This window comes from Chroicocephalus ridibundus, chromosome 2 (assembly GCF_963924245.1).
Source record: "Chroicocephalus ridibundus chromosome 2, bChrRid1.1, whole genome shotgun sequence".
Taxonomy (NCBI): Eukaryota; Metazoa; Chordata; class Aves; order Charadriiformes; family Laridae; genus Chroicocephalus; species Chroicocephalus ridibundus.
In genome coordinates this window covers 73,081,792-73,102,607 of record NC_086285.1, presented here as the reverse complement: position 1 = coordinate 73,102,607, position 20,816 = coordinate 73,081,792, and the positions used below count along the sequence as shown (strand labels likewise).

The 20,816-nt window shown below is 42.1% G+C and overlaps 1 protein-coding gene across 4 annotated transcripts in view; it reads left to right on the top strand.

Moving 5' to 3' along the window:
* The window catches only part of ATXN1 (ataxin 1), a 384,505-nt gene that overhangs the window by 112,736 nt on the left and 250,953 nt on the right, over positions 1-20,816 (top strand). For all 4 annotated transcript variants that reach the window (XM_063325865.1, XM_063325863.1, XM_063325862.1 and 1 more), the window contains one exon: positions 2,660-2,769. The gene's annotated coding sequence lies outside the window, so the exon portion shown is untranslated. The remainder of the gene's footprint in view (positions 1-2,659; positions 2,770-20,816) is intronic.

The following is a 20,816-nucleotide window of genomic DNA, read 5'->3' as shown; positions in this document are numbered from 1 at the left end:
ACACATCGTTTTCCCCTTTCACCAAAGTCACAAAAGCCAATATAGCCAGAGCAGGATGGGCATCATTCTGACCAGAAGCTGTGTGTGGGAATCTTACATCATAGCATCTAAGTCTTCGGTGATCTCATGGAAAAGTTTCCCAACGTATTCATATGAGTTGGACTCAGAATTTCTGTTTTCAGAGAAGTCTTTGGTACACTGGAGTTGAAGACCCACTGACAGAGAGATGTAAACTAAATTTTTATCCCTGTTACAACAAATCTGGTTTTTCAAGAATACTGCACACGCAATACAGAGCTCCGGTAACTTCATCTCTAGCAACCCCTATGTAAAGTCGCACACACGCCATGTGTAGCAAACCAGCCTCACCCACCTGTGGGTCTCAGAATGCTTCTCTCTGCTTTATGCTTCCTTCATGCACTCAGTTTTTAATACCTATTAAGACTCTAAATTTGTATAGCTGTGAAAAAGTCTATGGAGCTTTCTCAGGACTTATTGCTGTATGACTGGGATATTCTGGCACAAGTGAGAAACATACCTTCAAAATGGTATTTGTAGGAGATATAAAATAGTTTTCCTGGATGTTCCTCTATAGGAAAGTTGTAGGACTGGCAGCACTGCAGTTGTTTACTCATTACAAGCTACAGTACTTGACTGTGTTTAGTGTTGGTCAGTATTAGCCTGAAGCAACCACTCTGTCATGGGAGAAGAGGTGTTAATTCCTTTTCTGTGCCGCAGCAGCCCAGGCTTTGAACAAAGACACTGTGTACACTGAACTGTGGAAGCTTACAGGCTTCTAATTAGATATTACACTATTGACAGTGATTTGTGGGGGAGGGGTTTGTTATCTGTTTCAGATGAAACCAACCTGTAAATGCAAAAGTTAATTGGTGACTGAGAAAAGGACCCAGATATGTGAGTTTTTAAAGTGTTTTGGTGGACCTGATGGACACAGGAGTTTTGGTCATTTTGTGTAGAGCTGACCTTATGTCTGAACTGACAGCTAAAGGCGAAGGAGCTGCAGATCCATAGTTACTCCAACATGAAATAAGAAAAATGATTCATTCAGGACACTTGGAAGCCAAGGAGTGCCAGTGAAAGAAGCCAGGCTTTCTTGGCTGATGTAGGCGTATTAATCGAGGAAGATATGTTTGCTTTAGGGCATGACTAGTCAAACTTCAAGCAACACATGATTTCTCATTTGGAGGAGAGAAGGGACGGCATTAAACATTTTCACAGAGGACAATGGAAACCCTTATACCTGTTTCAGACCGCTGCGGTATTGTTTAGAGCAGGGAAACTTAAAGACCTTGTTATATCTATATACTCTTGATGTTAATCTCTGGGGCATTCCCTGCGGGAGATACCTTTAGTGCCAAGGAGGAGGCAGTGATTTCAAGATTTTGGCTAAATAGACCTATCTGGGCAAAGAGACTGGAAAAGGACAGAGGATGAGATGTTTGCAGTACTAGGAGGAGCATGGAGCCTGGGAGTCTCGTGTGGATTACAGCAGAAATAGGACTTTAATTATCCGGCAAATATGTGGGCAAAAATTGTAATACTTTGTGGTTAAAACAGCAAAGCAGAATGGAAGAAAACTGTATGTTGCTCTTTAGAGAAACTGGTGGGATGGCGTAGTTTCCTTACATACTGATAGTTCTTGTTTAGGTTCAGATTTTGCCTTAAGATGCATTTAAAACAAAAGGCATCAGTCAGGCTGTGGCGTTGAGTCAAGAAAGATGCAGCAGTCTGAATACCTGAGCAAGGACTTCAACGTTTGACCTTTTCTTCAGGAGAGGAAGAGAATGAGTGAATATAGATCAGGTGACCAGCAGCAGCCAAGCATTGCCAAAGCCAAATTATACGCGGTGGGAATCTACCTGATAAAGAAAGGCTGTAGCGCACTATTTGTACATAGCATAGAATCTCACAAAGGCAAATGTTAATTCACTTGGTTATTTTTTTCATTGTGACTAAGAAGTTCCAGACCAGCTGATGGCTCTGTTCACAGAGACAGTTTTACAATACCTCTGACCACATTTGAAGTTTTTTAAAAGAATGCATATAAAATCCTAGAGACATGTCCAGTCATTGCATTTTTCACGTGGGGTAAGTTGTAAAGCCAGAAAAGGGTGAAATTGTTAAGATGTTCCAAACTGAATAATAAAAATATTCTGAAAGAGAGATCTGTATTAACCGAGAACGTGAGAATTTTCATTTCCATCTGTAAGGATGTGTGGATATTCTCCATATCCAGTTTTGTATGTCCTGTTGAATCAGCTGTGTAGGCAGTTATATCTTGGAGAAGTTCTTTGTAATGCGTTTCTCTTTGCAGCCAATCTTATATCCTTAATGAAGTCTTCTAAAAGGGAAAGAAGAATTTGAGATGAATGAAAAGAGCTGCTCAGCCCTTTCTGTATAAGAAGAAGTCTATAACATACTCCCCGTGTGTGGCTCATCCTGTAAAATACAGCTGTTGTAAAAACTGTGTTTGCATCAGATAATCCAATAATCCACCTATTCTGAAAAGAGTTGCTGTGAGATTTTTAACAGAGATGTTGGTATGAGTCTTGAAGAGGAGATTCAGGCAAAAGATTGTCAGATGCTAAGGGTGCTCATGTTGAAAACAAAACCTGTATTTTGTGTCTCTCTCTTTTAGATTCGGCAAAAAGTTTGGATGCACGCAAAACTGCAGAGTCTTTGTAAATTTATCGTCTTGAGTCTTGGAGCTTCTGTTCAACAAAAAGCCAGATTTATACGCGTATAGAGGTAGGTCAGAATCATTTTTGTGACTTCTTTGGAGTGTGTCTGGGAATCTGGGTGGTGAGACTCTCCAAAGCCCTTAAAGAAGTATTTATTAGTAAGGAAAGCAACATTTCCAAATGGAATGAGTTATGCTCCATTTCTCTTTGTCTCCAGAAACCACTTCCTTTCCTGAAAGCATCAAAACAGCCAAAAGGCACTAGTGACCAAACAACATAATTACAAGTAGAAATAATTACACAAATTAGCCTTCTGAGACCAGTTGTAGACATGAGGAATACATTTGAAGTTAAGGTCTATATTCCCAAAGTTCGGATATGTTTGAGTTTCTGGTTTTGGCATAGGCTTGTCCTACTTCCAACTAACTAGTTTGCTGGTGTTTTCTTTGGACATTTTTCCTGAGTGGGCTTTTTCACTGTGACTCATGCAGGATAAAGCAACTAGTTTGGAGTCTGTGAAAGCAGGCTTCCGGAAGAGTACCAAGTCAAACTGTATAAATCCTAGACATACTAAAGGCCTGTTGTCTTTGAAGACCCATATAGCCATTCTCCAGATGGAGCAGTGCCTGCAACTCACAATCGATTCTTTTTTTTTTTTCCTTTTTTTTTTTTGTGGTCCAATTAGCGAATATATTGTGTGCGTTGCAGAGGAGCGCTGGTTGGAAAAGAACTGGGAGAAATGCGGTTCAGTGGTTAAACGAGAAATTAATCAGGAAGGTGGGAAAACTGAATTTTTTTAAAAAATCCCATTGAAGCGATTTTGAGTTGTTGGGGTTTTTCTTTTTTCGGTTAGCAGGAGAAATTTATGGTGGCAGGCGGAACGACCTCATAAATGAACATTTTATTGCTGGGCAAAATGGAGTCATTCCATTAGCTTCTGATGCGCTGGCCTGACTTTGTGTTATTCTAAATGGTGAACGCCATACCAAAACTTTTTTCAGGCCTTTTCGTTGTTAGGTAGGGATCGGATATGCCTCTCAGTTGTTTCATCAAGAAAATATTACTGATGTTTTAAATTTTCACTTACAACTAAGTAGCTGCTAGGCTTTGGTCCTGCTATAAGCATCTCTTAAATTTACTAATGAGATGCTAAAACACAGAATCAAATTACATTTAGGTAATGTGGTTTTGGGGAGGAAAAATGTGTTTGCTTTTATTAATAATATATTGATGTATCGTTTGTAGCCAAGCAAAGGCTGTAGAAAACATTGGTGATTTTATTGCACTCTGCCTCCAAACCCACCAATGACGTAGCCATTAGGCTATGAAATTTCCCCTTTATTTTGAAAATATATCATCCCCCTCTCACTGAGCATGGGATAATCAGGAGTGTCATGGTTTCTGCATTTGTTGGTATTCTCATCATTTTGGGAAGCCCCCTGCTAGTTACTTGAAGGCCTTCTAGCAGTGCATGTCCACTGGAGGAAGAGACCACACCAGTTGGAAGCGATCCTTGGAGTCTTTGTTGCATTATCCTTAAAGCTTGTGCCATCTGGGACTGTGCAACAGGGGGAGAAAAGCACTGATTTTAAAAGTGGGGGGAAAAAAAGACAATTTCTAGGTCTCATCATTCTGGTGAAAAAGCACTGAAATGTAATGACCCTGAGGCTTTTGCAGGGGGCAAAACGTCAAGAACTTGAAAAAAGCCCCAAACCTCTCCTGATTTAAACCAGTCTCATTATATGAGGCAGAGTGTAGCTCATGATTGTTGAGTGCTTCAGATTAGTCGTTCTGAGGTTTTCTAGGTTATATTTTTTGGTTGTATTTATGTGATGAAATACTGTATAGTTTGTTGGGGCTTTTGGAGGTGGGAGGGTTGTGTTGTTTACATGCCGTGGATTGATTTCGAACAGTTTCCCAGAGAATATTCAATATCCGAAATTTCAGCTGGGTTGATTAGCTGTGAATGCTTGCATATGCTGCGTGGCATTGTTCCAGTGCCTGGATTCAATGAGCATAACAACTTTGGCAGTCCAGATTTTGTAAAGTACTCATGGCGTCTGGAAGGCACCAGGTTCCTTCAGCTCCTATTGGCAAAGACAGAGGGATAGGTCCTGTTCAGGGGCCTGGATGGAAGAGGATATAAGGAAACTAATGACGCTTCCCTCTTCTTTCTCAGGTAGCTGTACAAGCTCTCCCAAATACAGGTTCTTTTATGGCCTGGGGAATACCTTCAGCAGCAAAAGGGGTTGGTCCTGCCACTCGCTGCTTTTTTCCAGGGCTTACTCAGCTGTCAGAGGTGATGCTCTAAGTGAATTTAAGCAATGGGAAGGGGTGGAACTAGGGAGAAATGCTATAATAAACACAGTACACTTCTGCAGATAGAGATTATACTTCAAACCCTTTAAGCACATGTTATTCTTTGAACACAGAGGGCTGCATTTGTTTAATTTTTTTACTGTCACACTTCGGTGTGATTGGCAGCATATCTCGTGAGAAGAGTGTGAGAGAATAACAGCCAGGGAGAGGTTTGGTGGGTCAGAAGAGTAGGCAAGCAAAGCTGTCCAGCATATGGAAGTCTGCGGTGTCACAGCACGCAGCCTGGGATGGGCTCTGCTGTCTTGACTTCCCAGAAATCGAAAAATCAGTGTCATTCCTTCAGTCCAACCAAACAGACGTTTGGCCCAGACGGATGGGACCTAACCATTGTAATCAGACTATTTGTGGATGTATTTTCTTTTTTAGGGGTTACAAGCGTATGTGTTGAGACAGGGTCTAAATGGCAAGTAAATGTGCTCTAAGAGGGGGCAACCAAGAGCTTCTTATTAGAATCCACAATGTTCTCCTTATTTCAGTGCAGAGCTAGCTGCATTTTCTTTTGTTCTTTCAACAGGTTAGTAATTACTGTTGCAGTAATTAGGCTTGATGGAGAGTATATAAGACGATAAATGGTTATTCTGTGCAGTAGTGGGGGATATTTGGTGCCAAGCTTATTATTTTCAGTCAAAGCTAATTATCTCTATTATAATACATGACTCTCTTTCTTGAATTATGAGTGGGAAACTGCTGAATAGATTTTTTTTTTTTCAAAGTGCCCTGAACCATGGAGAGAAATGAAAATTAAAAACAATGAAAAGCTTGTTAGACAATGAGAAGACTCATCTGTAAAGCTATTTCTGACAGATTTTTTTTTTCCTCTCTCTCATCTCCGGTTATATAAATATCAAATGCTTATCACAAAATGAATTGTTGCATTACGCATGGTAGGGGTATAAAAGTTCAGTTCAGAGATCAGAGACACCGTCTGGAATCCGGTGGATGGCCAGCAGTGAGCTGCGTAGGGTGCGACGGCGCTGGCCGCAGGGAGCGGCGATGCTGCTGACCCTGCCACGCAGCTGCGCTGTGCCCGCAGCCTGGCCCATCTCCAAAATAGTGAGGTGATCAAGGGATTTACAGATGTTCCTCTCAAGCGCCTTTGAAAAATACTGGCTGCCCAGAATAGGCATCTGTTTCGCTTGTATTTAGGGCCTGCCCTGGAAATTTGGACAGGGAAGCAATGTCAGAAGGGATTATACCCTCTGGCTGGCTCACCTCGAGTGATAAGGTCAGCAGAGGGAGCGCGACTTTGATTAGTCGGGTTTGTCTACTCTGCAGATGCTACCTCATCGTTTATTAATACTGCTGTCATCCCCTCCTCCGCTTACATCATGGTTTCAATTTGTAGCGGTGACAGGGCTGATCACCTTTCGAGTCTCGGCCGGCTCACGCCGTACCCTGGGTTTGCTTTGCCCCATGCGTCTGAATCACGCTGTAACTTGACTCTCTGACTGGTGAAACGCGTAGTAGCGCAGCACTTCACTGCCAGCCATGCCGGCCGCAGCTCAGCCCCGACCTCACCCCTGAATCTCCTTTCCGCGGGAATCGGGGTGGGAGGAGGTGGTGCACGACCACGCTTCGTCTTGACGCGCCGACAGCCTCTGCTGGCGTGGGCAGCGGGGACCTGAGAGATGGGAATCGCTCCCGGGCTCCGTCCCTGCTCGCGAAGCGGTCACTGAAATACCCTTATCGGGCCCTGTAGGGTGATTGATGGGGCAATGGGAAAGGCAGCTGTTTGCTGTTGAATGTAAATACTCCTGTGCTTAGGAAGGCGCGAGGTGGGGGGAAGCTTCTGCTGCTTCCTTCTTTCCATATATATTTTTCCTGATTTTTAAAAATTGTGATTTTTAGTTGAATTTAACTCCCTACAGAAGAGAATCAGTAAAGCTTTCCTGCGTGTTTACAAGGCAGCTTTCCTTAGAAATTCCGTGGAGTGCATTTCCATGTGCTACACAACAGATGTTTGAAGCTGATCAGTGTCATGTGTTGCATTTTGCGGTACTTTAATACGTGCTTTTGAGAGATAAGCAGTACAAAGAGGAACCGAGTTACTAAGATGGATAAAATTTTCACAGCGCTAGTATTTGCCTGTCTTTGGTTACTGCCAGTAAAACCACATCAAACTATCACTGCGCTGCTTATCTGCAGTCTGTGCTAAAAGTCGCTTGACTCCCGTCGGAAATTCCATCCTTTACCTTCACACTAATTTTTCCAGCAGTCCTTTGCACCACACAAAAGCTCTGTTTATACCTCTCCAAATCAGATTTTCTCAGTTTTCTCTGGTACTGCTGTTCTTATACAGAGGTGGTGTAAGTGGTCTGCTATTTTGATGACATAGGTATTATTTATTTAAATTTATGGTGCAATACAAATTATCTTTCTCAATTTAAGCCTGATCTTGTGAACTCTGTACAGGGAACTTACCCTGGAGATCATTTCTAAGTCTGATATTAAGTTCATCACTGTACTGTCCCAAATCGTAGTTCAGGTTGGTGATGGTGTTTCAAGAGCTGCCTCTCAGGGGTGACTAAGCAGAGCCATAGCAAAGATACCTTACTAATTCCAATTCCTGCGGTCACTGAAAGTCCAATGTGATGAAAATGAAAGGTGTTTTCCACCAAACTGCTTATAGATCCTATTAGGCAATAGCCATGTATTCAATAAGAGTGGCAGACAATTAAAAAAAAATAATAAAAGCAGACGCTATTCAAAGGTGTTATTTCAGATTTTTTCATAATGTCATTGTCAATTAAGGTAGTCACTGGGTGAGGAAGAGTTCACATGTATTAGCAGTTGATAATGGTTATTTGCATGAAACAGGATTGTAAGATAGGGCCCTAGACTAGTTGTAGGCTAATAGAAGCTGTGTAAGGGCTACCAAGAAGGCAATAATATGTAAAGTTAAGGCAACACATTCAAATACTTTAAATTGCATCTAAATAGGGATATTAAAATATTTCTCTGAGATGCAGGAGAAGCATAAGCCTCTTGACTTTCACAAGGCAAATATACCTATAGCTCAAATAAATGACAATAGAGACAGTTTTCACATAATCAAATCAAATGTGTATCACACACTCCTTCGTTCCTTGGTCTGAGAATTCAAAATTTAGTAGCTAACAAGTAAATATCGTAAAACATAGCATTAGCTGATTAGATCTGGCAAGAAGCAAAACTCCAGACTAGAAACGTGCAGTACCAGAGAGCAGGAAAATCCATTAAACATACACAACAGTAACTCATAACGATAATCTTGTATAGATGTGTCTGTAAACTATAACTCAAAAAGCCAAACTAACCCATTTACAGCCGCAGACATCTCAACAGAATAGCTTTAGATGCTGTTAGCCTGTTTTTGTTTTATATCTCTTTTTCATAGCTGCAACTTAACTGTTTTAAAGTGTATCTCTGTGGGAATTGATGGGTTTTATTATGTACATTTCTGTACTATAAGAACGAGAATGATCGATTTTGTTTATGCTGGTTGTTGTTTGTTTGGCTGCGTGACAAGGTTGCTATCAACAGAAGGGATGAAGCATGAGGTAATGACTACAACTTAAATGAGAACGCTTGTCATACCTGCTTTTTGCTTAGAGTGATCAGCAAGTATCAGGGCATAGTCAAATGCCATGTGTGTTTTCTTTCATGTTTACAAACTGGCAAGTCTAATGGAAGGTAATCTTTGACATTTCTTAACAGTCTCCTTCACCCCTGAAATCAAAGCTACTAGTATTGTGCTAAATTACTTAGGATGTACTGAGAGTTTAAGAGAAATGTCCTGTGAACTAAGCACAGAGACCATTTCTTATAAAAGGATTTTAATTTTTTTAATTTATTTATAATCTGGAAGAAATTAAAGTTCAGCCTTCTACGTATTCCCCTTGGTGAAGCCATGCTGATTACTCCTGATGATTTGCTTGTCCTGAATGTGCCTGGAAATGGTCTCCAGGATTAGCTGCTCCATCACCTTCTCAGGCTCAAAGTGAGGCTGACCAGCCTGTAGTTCTTTCGGTGCTCCTTCTTGACCTTCTTGAAGACAGGAGTGACATTTGCTTTCCCCCCGTCTTTGGGCACTTCTCCCAGTCATCGTGATTGGACAAAGATAATTATTGAGCATGGTCTTGCAATGACATCTGCCAGCTCCCTCAGCACTCATATGTGCATCCTGTCGTAGCCCGTGGACCAGTTTTATATGTCCAGTTTGCTTAAGCATTCCCTGACCTGATCCTCTTCCAGCAAGGGTACATCTTTGTTGTTCCAGCCTTTCCCCCTGGTCTCTTGGACCTGGGATTCCTGAAGGCCGGTCTTGTTCTGAGACAAAGGCAGCATTCAGTACTTCAGCCTTTCCCACGTCCTGTATCACCAGGTCCCCAGTCTCGTAAAAAATAGGCCCACATTTTCCCTAGCCCTCCTTTTGTCACCTATGTACTTATAGAAACCCTTCTTGTTGCCTTTGACATCCCTCACTAGTTTCAGTTGCATTTGGGCTTTGTCTTTCCTAGCTTTGTCCCCCAGATGTTCGGAAAATGTCTCCGTATTCCTCCCAGGTTACCCATTCTTACCTCCACCCTCTGTATGCTTCCTTTTTTGTGTTTGAGTTGGGCTAGGACCTATTTGTTCATCCACACAGGCCTTCTGGCATTTTTGGAAATCGTTGGGGTGGGCCACTCTTGAGCTTGGAGGAAATGATCCTTGAATATTATCCAGCTTTCTTGGGCCCCCCTTCCCTCTAGGTTCTTATCCCATGGGACTTCTCTGAGCAGATCTTTGAAGACGCCATCTTGAAGATCCACCATCTCATGGGCTCTTCAGCCAAGTCTGACTTTGATCTTCACATCCCCAATGAGCCCCTCTTTGTTGGTGAGTATGAGGTCCAGCAGAGCATTTCTCTTCATTGGCTCTTCTGTCACTTGGGGGAGGAAGTTGTCATTCATGCTCTCCCGGAACCTCCTGGATTACTTACTGTCCTGCAGTGTTGTCCCTCCAGCAGATATTGGGGTGGTTGAAGTCCCTCATGAGGACGAGGGCCTGCAAATGTGATGATACTGTATAAAGTTGCTTATACTGCTAGGGCAATCCGATGAGGGAAAGGTGCTATACTGATGACAGAGAATATTTATGTTAGTCCAGAACTGTGGAAACATGTTCTGTCTTGCATATTGCTCTGCCATCTGAAAAGGTTACTACTAATATCCCTCTCCTAGCTGGAGACTTATTACCCACACTAGAGATTACTGTCCCCTCTGACCTGTGGCTCAGCATCATGGGGGCACTCATAAACCTGCTGAAGTCTCGTAAACCCATTCAAGTCAGGATAAACTGAGTGATAAACAGACTAAATATTGAAGCACCTTAAGTCAACTTCACTCATTTTGCCTGAAGCACGCTCCCTCATGAGCAGGTCAGCTTGCTGTAACCTCTGGCAAGGGTTAGAGGCAGCTGGAAAGATCATTTTCTTCAACTGGCATAGCTAGATCTGAAAAGGGCCTTCTATCTTTGGCTTTTTTCCACTCTAGACATACTCTGCATATGACTAATTTGGTTTTTAAAAGAAACCCACAGAATGCTTACCCAAAGAATTCTGCTGCCGCAGCATTCCTGCTAAGAGGGAGAATGAGCTACAGTCTTGTTTTGGACTGGGAGGTGAGAAATCTGATGGTATTTGGAATTATTGGTCTAACCTGGAGAGAAGCGGCCAGTCAAGAATTGTACAAAACATGAGAGAAATGCTGCTCGGAGATGAGGTCTGCAATATCCACTGGGCATTAACTTGTAGCCCTGAACCTGCCCGAGCGTTGAACAGTGGAATCATGAGGAAGAGCCACCATTTGAGGAAGGCAGAAAATAGAAAAAGAGAGAAATACTGAATAAACTGGAGTCTGTCAAATACAAACATCAGAGGACAAATGCTTTGTGAAAAGGTCTTAAGCTTTTGTTTTTGTCTTTGACTGACAAAAGATTTTCATAAGGTGCCATCATGACTTAAAAACTTTATTGCTGGACCCACATGGACCATAAGTGCTAGTTTCTTCTTCTCGGCTAGCTGCGATTTGCTGTCAGTTGCCTAAAGTTCTTATAAAGTTTATGCAAGTTTTAATTCAAGAAAGACGTGGGTTCCTTTGGTGGGACCACATCACAAGCAGGGTTGGTAGAACTAGGCTCAGCTGAAGGAGAACTCCTCCTCGTGTCAAGGCAACACCTGGCACTGCTGTACCAGTGGCTGGATGAACAGGAGCTACCTGAGGAGTCTGCAACGTCTAGTGTAAAGAGCCAAACTCCTCTGGCAGGAGTTCATGATAAATTGCCAGAGATGAGCAGAAAACCACCCAGGTATGCTTAAACCCTCTGCTCTGGGCAACTGAGCACAGGGTTCGCACTTCCAAAATGTATTGTTGGAGTGGAAAAAAACCCTTCAGCCTCCAATGTCCGTGACAAACTGGGCACATTCTGACATCCGAGTAGCCATACTTACCCACTTTGTTCTTCTGCTCCACTTTTTCTGGATCGCGAATGCCATGGGTCTCAGAAGTTCACTTGCAGGTTTACCATTATGCTCCCACCACTGTCACCCTCATGTCTCACATGGCTGAGTTTTTTTTCAAGATTTCCCAAAATTCTGTACTCTAAGTTAGATAATGGTACGCTTGTTTCATAATCAAACAACCAGGTCTTTATTCCACAGAGTAAGTCAGACATGCAGAACGGTAACAGCAGGTGAAGAGGTGCCTTAGCACACCCATTAGATGCACAAATTAGATATTTCAGAGCTGGAAGTTGCTTTTCAATAGGTTCATGTGGTAGTACTAATGACGGATGTTACTGCAGTTATTAAAAACAGACATTCTATAATAATGGAAAATAAGCATAAAGGGGTCTCATGTGAACCCAAGGGCCAATGCTTATATAAATTAAGAAATAAAGGGAGAAGCAGTACGTATTAAGAACTACTAATAACTCAAGTAACTGAATTGTGCATTTCTGGATGTGTTGGAGATTTTCCACAGACATTTCCTATGGAAAGAATTTATGAATCAATGCATAAGAGTTGTCCAAGGAAGATTGTTCCCACATGGATACTGTTGCTGTTTTAACTCATCCAGATCTTCAAAACTATTCACTATGAACAGATTGTATTCATAAGTACAGGAAGCATTTGCATTTAGTATAGCTAAATTAGCTGAAGCAGAAATTAACACACTCCATGTAATGTTTAACCAGAAAATAGAATAGTTGTATGGTCAGAATGAGACATTTAGAGGGAAAAGATACGGTAAGCCAAATTTTTTTCTTGGTTGGGGTTACCATAGGAGCGCAGCAGCACAGTTCAGAGCAAAACATGGCCAGATTAATTTGTTTTCTACTTGCATTGGCCTTCTTGAGAGTTATTATTTCCTTTTTAAGAAGAAATAAGAGCTGAAACCTACATTTTTTAGCATCACAGAAAACGGCCACGACTATTTACCCTGTAGAGACCTATCTAGTGTACATTTGAGGGAGGAGGTAGATGCCATTTATCATAGTTTATTTTAAATAATGCTACCTGAGTATCAGTTTATTTCCCTTCTCCCGCTCCTCTTCAAAATGTCCAAAGCGATACCATCTTCAGAACAGCTTTTGACCTGAGACTGTAAGGTTACGAGCAACCTCAACTCTTCTACAAGTAAATAGGATTAGAAGGGTTTGTGGATACCTTTGCATTCTCAGACATATTTAGCAATTCACATCACTGAAACTCAAGATTAAAAAAAAAAAAGGCCTGGAGTCCTCTTTTAATTATCTTCCCTGGCATAAAAAATTTGCAACCGGCTCATCCCTACTACAAAGGTTGTACTTTTAAAAATTTATTAGATAACTCACCTACACTTGCAGGAAGATTAAGGATGGGCAGAAATGCTACCAAAGTTTCATAATGCTTATGCGCATACTTTTCGTCCAGAAATATCCTGAGTACTAGGATGCCTGTTGCTTACCTGCTTTGTCCTGGACAGATTCAGTGAAGCACATCATATTTATGACCAAAACTTTGGAAAATTTAGAATTTTAGGAGTTAAACTATTTATTTGTTTCAGCTGGTGTTCCCATCATTACAAAGTATGCTGTTTGGAGCTCTCAAGTGATGCAGAGGGTCCTGCTGCAGGGTTCAAGAGAAAGAGCGCTGGGATGGGTTGAAGTTGCCTTGCGCTTGCTGAAGTGGGGGAATTCATCTCTGCTGAACTTTGGTTTCTCATATGCCATGGAGCTGATCCCAAATGGCCTTTTTGCTCATCTTCTCAGTGAGCTGACTTTTTGTCTATTGTCTGAAGGGCTGCATCCTTTTATGTCAATGGGATATCCATGAACTTGGGTGGAGGCAGGAATGGTTACCAAAGCCTGAAAAACTTTTCCATCGATATCAGAGGGAATACTTGGCAGAGGCTGAAGCCTTCCTGGGGTAGAAGCAAATGTGTTTCTCTGATGCTGCCTACCTCTGGTGAGTGCATCAGTCGATTTTTTCATACACTGTCCAACACTGGGCATTTTCACTCAGGACTGAATAAGCCACAGACTTTTCTTTAGATATAGACTGTGACATCTAGAATGCTCTGCAGCTACATGGATCCAAGCATATGCCAACTTCACGTTAAGGGGGTTCAAGGGGTATATCCCTTCCCTGGTTCCTCCCTGGTTCCTCCCTTCCTACATCCCCTCTCGCACTTTGATTTTCACACCCACCACATGAGCTAGAACTGCAACGTGTGCTCCCACCGTCCCCCACCTCACATTCAGTATGTCTTTTCAAAACGAGATTCTTGATGCTGGCACAGCATTATGAAGAAGCGTTTACTGCTGTTGCAGTATGTTCTCTGAGACATAGGATATCCTTCAATTCTTCAGGTTTCTTACTCCAGTATCTCTTCAAGAGGAAGAAGTGAAAGCTTGATATGGCAGTATTTAATTATTCTTATAGCACAAGGTACAAGCAAAACATCCACCGTTAATCACAGATGTTTTAAAACCGTAAACTCATTGTCCATATTCACTAACAGTTGGGGAAGAAAGTTGATCTTTCCTGAAAATACTGAAGCAGATGGGAGCAGTGTGAATGCCAGACTATCCCTACAAATTCTCCTAACATGAAACAGTTTTGGACAGTTCAGGACATCTGGAGTGAATATGGGAGAGGGAAATGAAAAATTTCTTGAATGTACTTAAAGGCTGAAATAGAATCAGAGTGGCGTAGACATGCAGAAACCCTGAATGAAATACACACATGGATATGGCAGAATGCTTAAAAGGAAGTCAGCCTGCTAGGAGCAGAACTATTTTTAGTCTTCTAATGAAGAAAGCAGCTGTATTTGAGAAAGCCACTCACTCACTGCTTGGAAAATCAGCTGGAACTCTTTCTGGGTCCTGGTGTTCTTGGTTGTGAGAGGAAAATCTTATGTGTTAGCTCTTTTCAGCCCTGGAGAACCTTAAATGGCAGTCATCTTGGGTTTTGAAGCACAGTTGGGAGCTTCTTGGGAACAGACTCACAGACTTCTGTTGGAGCCCATGGTCACTCTGCGGTGTTCAGCCACTCTTGGAATGGTTGTTTCTTTAAGAGACAGCGAGGATCTGGCAAAGTCCTCCGAGATGTGCATTGAACATAACGTTTTTGTGCTGTGCTGTGCTACTTGTTATACAATGCTTATTTCCGTTTTTAGTTTCCCCAGAGCTTTGCTGGGGTGCAGCAGTCTGTCCAGTTCATCTTAAGACCTCTCTTTTCTTATCTGTGTACTGCTTGTGTTAGGTATGGGAATGGAGGAGAGCCGCTTCATTTTGCAGATCCAGTGAAACTTGACAGAATAAGTCCTTTTGTAAGGGTTGGGGTTTTTTTGCTGTAAAATGGAGAGATGTCTTTTTCTGTCATATTGCTGAGTTAAACAAATGATCAAAGTGAATTATATGTATCCTGGCTGTGACAAGAATGGACAATAGCTATCACAAGGGCAAAACCATTGCATGTGCTTGCTGGGAGTAAAGGAGACAGCTTGATTTTTCCAGTGGCTTGAGAAACCATTTCTGAACTAGTTAAAGTAGATGGATCACAAAAGGCTGAATCAAGAGAAAAGGGATTTTAGCTTAAAACCAGTGTCAGGGAAGCCTAACCAAAGCCATCTGCCTGAGATGGCCTGGCATTTTTCAATGAGAGGACGAGATTAGTGAAGAGTAGGGCTTGGTTTTGAAAACTTATTTCGGCAGGTGATGATCTATCCATTTCCATCAATGAGCACCTGCCCAAACTGTCAGGAATTGGATGATCATAAAGGTGAGTGGATGGCAGGATATTCAAGCAGAAATGCGGTGGAGAGGGAGCTGGGACGTGGGCTCTGCGGGTATCCCTGCCACCGGGCAGCTTTGGCAGGCTCCTTCAGTCGCTTCCAGCTCCCAGCCTTGCATTTGGTCTGTTTAGAAATACATTCTTTTCTTGCCTGTTGCGTGTTTTAATACATGAAGTATCTTACACGGTGGGGAACCATCTTGTATGTAGGTACTTAAATGCTCAGAAATTGGAAGGAAGGGAGGAAAGAAGGGGTTGTGAGCCCCAGAAGGAGTATCCTGATCTCTCCTTTTTTAGTAAGACTGTGGCCTGGGGAAGAAGTTGGTGCTCTCAGCCTCTCCCCATTTGCCTGTCACCCGCCACATGCCTGCGAAGATCCCTCTTCGTATCTCCTGGCACAGTTTCTTGTATGATCCCTAAATCTGTTTCTGCTTGAGCAATACAGTTTTAAAAAAAATAGCCTCTTATTACAAGTATTGAAGAGAGGGAAGATCATTCTGACTGAATTGCACAAGGGACAGTTGCATGAGTATTTACTCTGGCGTAAGTCAGGCAGCTTGGGGACAGTGACCAGCAGCTCGAGGGGGGCTCGGGAAGCAGGAGCCTCTTTGCCTGACTCGGCGGCAGCCGGAGCAGCAGGTCTGACCGCAGGCTTTTGCTTTCCACCACAAATACCTGAAGTTTTTAGCTGGTTTCAGTAGAGCCTGTTTTGCATAAACCATTTCTATTTTCCCATTACTCATCTGTCCCTTTGTTAATAACATAATGTAAATAATTCTGTGCTGAATTTGGCATTCATTTAAACAGGTGTAACACTAAAGCGGTTGTAATTGGTTTCAGTGTTCCCAGCCTTCTCTCTGCCTGTACTTTCTGAAGGAGTTTACTTGTTTTTGCCGTTGAAGGCTCGTTATTACCATAATTCACCCATCAGTCTGCTGCTTTTAATGTTAATTCAGTTTTATAACTTGGTAGGAGGCAAGATGAAATGTTTCAGGCTGCATCCTGAGGTTATTCTTTGAGTGGCCGGTGTTTCAAATGGATGCGATGGGCATTGGAAAGAAGAGGCTTGTGATATTTATGGTCTTCAGGAATCCGTGTAAAAGTGAAAAAATGCTTATCCTGATTCTGTATAAATACCACATCCAAAGCACACCTGTCTTCTGCCATGTGGGCCAGCTAATTGGTTTTTGATCTATTTTTTACTGTTCTTAGCTGAAAGGCAATTTTTTTGCTCAGTTTCACAGAAACCTCTAGAGCTGTTTTAGGGGTTTGTAGCTGTGAAAAATAGCCGCGGTTCTGTTTTTTAAAAAGCATTCTCAGGGAATAATTACAATGATTGAGAATGCTTCTTTAAAAAAGCAGAAGCGTGTACATTTTTCATAGCTACATGACTCTAAAATGGCTTTGTGGGTTTCTTCACATATTCAGGAAACTTTTAAAAATAAAAAGGAGCAAATCTATCTCTGAGCTTGGCAACAGCTGAAGTTTATATTTCACAAGTATCTGAGAATGGGTTCCTCCCCGTTTGCAGACACAGATGCCAAAGTTTTAAACTGACAGTGCAAAGTTTATATTGCAAGCTTTGTAAAGGAGCAAAGCAGCATTTTTCTGCTCTATGCCAGTCCTACACTTACGGCTGGGATGAAGTCTTGTTGGACAGTTATTAGTATTATTGTTTATGAATTCTTTGCCTTGCGGTCGTGCAGAACAGCAAGTCGGCATTGTTGAATCGGGAACTGTAGACATGAAAATAGCAAAAAGGTTGCCCCTGCTGCTAAACTTTTGGCAGTATTTTGTATTCCATTCTTGTCTGTATTAAAACACAGAATGTAGTGAATGGGCCAAACCCTGAAATCCTTATTTGGTTATTATGAACAGAGAGAGAAAAGGCTGTGATTCATTAGGAGGGGGATGAATAAGAGGCTGCAGAGAAGGTCTGTGCAAGGTAGCTCGGGAGCTTCTGTTCCCTTGTCTCATAACCCAGCAACACAGGGGTCGTCTGAGCACAGCGAACGGTGGCTCTGTCAAAAGTGATGCGTTAAATAGTCCTCGTGCTGGGGCAAACAGAGGAGTAATGTAAGGAGATGCCTGCTGCTTATGTGATATGTCTAAACATGTAATGCAGGGTTAATGCGAAAGGGAGGCCATTGAGACCTCCGGGTAAATGCATGCCCCTGCAAAGGTGACTTGGGTGGAAATCATTGCATGGGATGCTCCTGAAACTATTTCGAAAGATTAATTGGGAGATTTTTTTTTAATGGGAGTACAAAATACCTGGGGTTACCTATTATCTCAAACAAAAGGGGTACAGAAAAGGGAATAAAACCTGTTGTTTCAGCATCAGAGCGTTCTCTAAGTGGCAGGTCGCTAATTCCACATCAGTATTTTGCCTGGAGCAGCAGGAGTTACAGATGTTTGCTTGCATCATCACAGTATAGTCTCTGATGATGGTGGTTTGTGTTGTTGTAATCCCACAGAAATTATACTTTGGCTTCAATACTTTGGCCTGCCTGGACACGACCGATCATTATCTGCTCTTCAAGATCAGCTGAAAGTGCCTAGCTGAATGCTCTGAACTTTGTGGTAGAAGAGGATGAATTTGGGGGCTGGCTCTCCGAAAATGTTGCATAAAAAAAGTATTCTGTTGTGTTTATTCAACCGTGTTCCCTGGCCTAAGTGAAAGAAGAGGAGAGCAGTGCAGAGCTGGGCCTGTCTGCTCGGGATATATTCAGTTACTTAACTCATTGCCCAGGCCACTGCAACCTTAGTAGGCAGCATTTCAGCAGAGGCCAGCGAGTGTTGTAAATAACACCGGGAGGAGAGGTTTTTGTTCCCTTCTCCCCACTTTTTATGTTAGATGCTGAATGAGTTGCACGGGCGGGTTTGTGAGGGGGCTTCCTCAGCTCGTCTGCCTCGTGCTCCCCTGACCTCCCTGAGCTCGCGTCCCAGAGAACCTCAAGGATAATTTTAGTAAAAGGCCGTTCTGAGTGGCATTTGGCTCATCTGTTTACAAAGTCATAAAGTCTCTTCTCATTATTTTTCAGGGATCAGAGGGGACAAAAGTTTAAATATTAGCTCAGCTATTTAAACCCTGTGGCAATGCCAGTCTGTTTGGCACATAGCATTGAATCTAGTGATAAGATATTTGGTCGACTGATGACCCTCGCAGCGTTGTAAGAAATATGCTGATAAATCCTCTGTGAGGGATAGGAGGGACGAAGCAGCTTGTACATTTCATGACAATCGCTAATCAAAAGATCTGCCAAAAACCTGGGCTTAGAGGTCTATGCTGTTGCCCTCTGTTAAACCATGATTTTCCGGAGACTTCTGGAGTATTCCTAGATAAGCAGTATTGCAGATGAATAACGAAATAAAAAAAGAGTTCTCCAGTAAAGGCTTCGTGCCTGAAAATATTTTCTGGTATCTAATTACATTTTTGTCCACTAGATGGCTTTTCTCCCCCCTACCTGCAACCTGAAAGAGCGTCTGAATCAAGCAAATGTAACCTATCTAAAATAATATTACCTACAGATTAATTCAGATACTGGTAACACTTCGGTCAAAAATTTCTAATTACATACAGCATACAGGGCTTGTGTACCCTGTGATACACGTTTTCCTACGTGGAGCAAACCTCCAGTACCTTGGCACAGAGAAAAATTCAAGTTAAGATGTTTTAGCAAATTGTTTGCCAGCAAACAATGTTGCTGATGATATGAAATTATTAAAGACCACAGAGCACATTCTGTGGTTATTAAGTCTTCAGCACTGACACTGAAAAATCTTCCAGACCTTGTTTTGGTTTGGCTGGGAGTTTTTAGGAATCAGAAACAGAGGAGTTCCTCCCCATAGCCACCCAGCCTGTAGTATAATTTTAATTAATGGTGTTTAGAAGCAAATTTAGGTTCTGCAATTATTATAATTAAGTGGGACAGATGGGACAGAACTCTGCATTATGTGGCTTAAACCAAATCAAATGAAGTGCCAAAAAAAATAATTATAAAAATTACGTTATTTACATTGAGGAAAATCTCAGTTTTAGTAATTGTGTGAGTCTTACTGACCACTGAGATACTAGCAAGGCTGTGTCTTTCCTGTTGACTTAAGCAGGTGGCTAAGATAGTATCCTGAATTATTAAAATATGTGGTATTCAGGATGTGACCAAAAAAAAAAAATGCATCCGAACAAACATTTTCTTATTTTTTTATAATATTTTCTCTCATCAGAAAACCATAACATGGTAGAATTAAAAATAAACACTAGGCTGATGTTCACCATTTCACGGAAGAAAATAAAAGGGAATTGGTACAATTCTAGATCAGTAAAATGTTCTCAAGAAATGTACTTATACCAACAAGACTGATGTGGGTACACACACTAGAGGAGAATGAGAGAATCTCTATCACAAGTTGCTATTTGTGTCTTCCCAAGGAGCTTAGTCCCTTGCTCCTACCAGCACTTGGGATTTGGGGGATTTCTGCAAGGAAGTTGCTGCAGGAGCCTGCCTGGAGATGCAGTTCCTCAGTTCATTTTATAGCTAGTAAGTGTTTGTTCAGTGTGAAACTCCCATTTCTAGCTGTTGAACTAGAGCAGGTCTTTTTTTTCCTGTCAACTTCCTGATAGCCATGGGGGAAAAAAGAAGTGTGTTCTCATTTCAGCATCCTTCAGACTCCTTGCTTCTCTGGAAGAGGAAGCAAGCAAGCTATTTCTGTTACTCATCATTTCCATCAGCCTCCTTCCTTCAGGATCTTTAGCTCTTGTGAATCATTCCAGTGCCCGTTCCTGCCCCCAATTCTAGCTTTTGCAAGCTTCAGCGTGAAATTAGGGGGGATGTTTGGTTTCTCTGCATGGCACGGGGTCCTGCTGGAGAATAGGTTGAGATCTTGGTAACCTCCGTCAGTGGGTGCTGGCTGGCAGCGCTGGGATGGAGGAGCAGCACAAGCTCTGGAGCAGTTTCTCTGCAAATTCAGGAAACCCATGTTGCACCAGTTTGCACTCAGGTTGAGATTGGAAAGGTGGGGTTTGCTGCTGTAAGGCTTTTTTTTTTTTTTTTTTTATTAACAAAAGCTTAGTTCCTGTGGGAATTCATGACTGAGACCAGTGTCCACACTTGCCAGGGAACTCTTGCAACTGCAAAGCGTCTGAGTGGATTTTTAAACCCCGTTTGACTAATACCAGAAGGATTAGCATGTTATTTTGTTTGATGCCAACACAGGAAAACCTCAAGTGCTTCAAACTGAAGGGTTACATTTACCTGGGTAGTGCTAAGCTAAGGTGATGAGAATCGTGGTGTAAAAAGCCCAGGTACACTCATGGCCCTGGGGCATGGAGTACTTCAGGCTGAGCCAGCTATTGTGCTACCTGTCATGAATGAATGGGATGGAGGAGCCGTCTCTTTCAGCTCTTGAGTGAGCTTACATGATTTGACATTCTGAGT